Raw genomic sequence first — 2820 nt, 5'->3', positions numbered from 1 at the left:
TAAAATGGTCTACCTTTCCACTAAAAATCTACGTTCCACCCGTCCGTGCCCTAAGCTCAATGCTAAATTCATTGGCCCATTCCCCATCACACGGATCATAAATCCGGTCACAGTGGAGCTAGCTCTCCCCAAAACCCTGAGGCGTGTGCATCCCGTTTTCCACATTAGCCTCCTGAAGCCCCATACTGCTTCTCCACAGTGGCATCCCGATCCGCCTCCCGAACAGCCCATTATGGTGGGGGGGGGGAGGAGCACTTCGAGGTCTCCAAAATCCTTGATTCTCGTATTCACCATGGAAACCTACAGTACTTGGTCCGTTGGAAACACTTCCCCCCTGCCTACGACGAATGGGTTCGCGCACGAGATGTCTCCGCCCCCAAACTCGTCAATGCCTTTCACACTGCCTACCCGGCAAGACCAGCCCCCTTACAGACTGGGAGGGGGCCTTAAGGGGAGCAGGATGTCAGGCTGCTATCTCGGTTTCAGTATTGTTTCTGTGTCTGTGCTGTACTGTCTAGCCTCAAGGTCGACCACACATACCAAGGCCTGGGAATGCTACTCCTGGGAAAGTGTACTCTGTTTATGCGTTGCTGATGCTTTGTAATCTCCCGCCATTTACTGCTTTATATTATCGTTCAGCTAGTGAGACTCTCATAGCTGCCATAGTTCCCTGTATGCACTGTATTGCCTTTTTGACCAGTAAAAGCCATCTGCTTGGATTCTATATGACTCTGTGGTGATTTCTGGTTCGAAGGGTCAGGAGCTTACATGTGAACAGTATTTTTTATAACGTTTTCAAACTCTTAATACATTAGTGGGAATACACAAAAAGTGCGAACAGTATTTTTTATAACATTTTCAAACTCTTAATACATTGCTGGGAATACATAATACGGTAACCCCCGGAGTTAGGTTTTCTCAGTGACTTTTGTAGTTGAGTGGGGACTTTAACATGGATTTCCCTTGGTCTAAGGGCCAAGACTCAGCTACCCGGTGTACAGGAGCCCAGTTTGGATTGGGACCATGGCATTACAGTGGGGGGAGGTTTAATCTTCCCTTCAAGCCATTTTCCCACTTTAAGTGGCTTCAAGAGACTGCTGTTTGCCACATTGGGGAAAACATACAGGTACAGTACCTGTATGTTTTCCCTAAAAGGGAAAATAGCGGTTCTTTATTCTGATCCATCCAGACAATTATTTTTACTTTTGCTGTTCATCATAACTGCTCTGCCCACCTTTAAATAAATGTAAAATATCAGTAGCTGCTGCAACAGGGATTGAAATAGATTGGCGTGCTTGCATTTGGTATTTGTTCCTATTGTATGTGACACTCCTATGCTACTTTAGGGTTCGCGAGGGACTGACATAGGCTCTTGTTCATATGATCCCAATATTTGAAATCAGCCACTGTATGTGCTTGGATTGTGAACCTAAGGGCTAGGACCTATGTACGGTATTCAGGGGTACTTCTGGAGCTTCAGTAAAAATAAATGTTGATGAGATGATGAATCTAAATAAGTGCTGGTGTATAAAAGGTTCTGGGGTTGTTTCCAATATTTCATTTGCCTGTCTGAAATGAAGGTTCTAAATTGGCTAATATCTTTCTTAGTTGTGTCTTCACTGGCACCTGGAAATTATTCAGCAGAAAATCTAACCACTGAACTTTTCCAGGCTGCCAACCAGTTAGCCAAATCACCCTGGAAGCGAACAAAATGGATTGCTACATGACTTCTCTGTTCAGTTATTCAAAAATGCCGATACGGTAATTACATTGACCTGTGCTTTTGTGAGAAGTGGCGCTTGAAGGGCTATTCTCCCCCCCCCATCTTAAAATGAAATTGAAATATGTCCTGAAATGGTTGCAGAGTGATGGTATTTCATTAGCACATTTACTTTATGAATGCTGCCCAGCATGGAAATGTGACATTTGGTTAATGAGTTTGCTCGGGAAAACTCATGGGTGACGATTTAATGAACTGCCGGTGCTTTCTGTGAGAGTGGAAGGAGGAAGGAAATTCTGCACACCTCTGAGAGGTAAGCCTGGAGATTGCTATGGTTACTGACTTTTAAATCTTCATTCTCTGACAGCAGTATATACTTTTACACCCCCCAGAGCCATTTTTCTTCCTGTTTCTGAAAGGCTTCTGCACTATTCATGGCCTGTCCGTGAATCGGAACTTTAGGAAAACAGGTTTGTTCATGTAGAGCAGGAAACAGAATGAAGAAAACAATTTTCATGATGCCAGAATGGAAAGCCACTAGATCAAGCACAGCTTCTGCATTGATGTTCTTTATTAACTAAATGCAAATGTGACACTAGTTCCTTTTTAACTTTCTTCATGAAATCTAAAATATGCAATTACTTCTTTTCTGTTGAAGGCAGACCCTAAAGGGGGCTCTTTGATAAGCTTGCCTTAAGAAGGAAGAAAAAGGCCTGTGCTGCACAGACTGGTGAATAGGACTAGCATTGGTGTTGAGGTTAGGTTCGATGGATCGTTTGATTATGGTTAGGTAAGAGTCATTTAGTGCACACAAAATAAACAGAGTCCTTGTTTCAAGAATAACAAAATCCTTTCTAAGGAAAGGGTTACTGGGATACAAAACAATAAAAATCCTTACTATCAAATCTAGTTCCCTATAAACTTGCTAGAAATAATTTTCGCTGCGTCTCTGCTCATGAAAGCAGAGACATGCATCTTGATGGTGTGAAATCCAAAGTGCATATGTGTTGCTCCAAAACGTTTCTTCTCTTAACAAAGGGAGAGCAATAAAACACAATTGTCCCTATGTGACTTAAGACATGTCCTCAATGGCAATTTGC

The sequence above is a fragment of the Euleptes europaea genome, chromosome 10 (genome assembly GCF_029931775.1).
Source record: "Euleptes europaea isolate rEulEur1 chromosome 10, rEulEur1.hap1, whole genome shotgun sequence".
NCBI classification, from domain to species: Eukaryota; Metazoa; Chordata; class Lepidosauria; order Squamata; family Sphaerodactylidae; genus Euleptes; species Euleptes europaea.
This window is presented reverse-complemented; position numbering follows the sequence as displayed.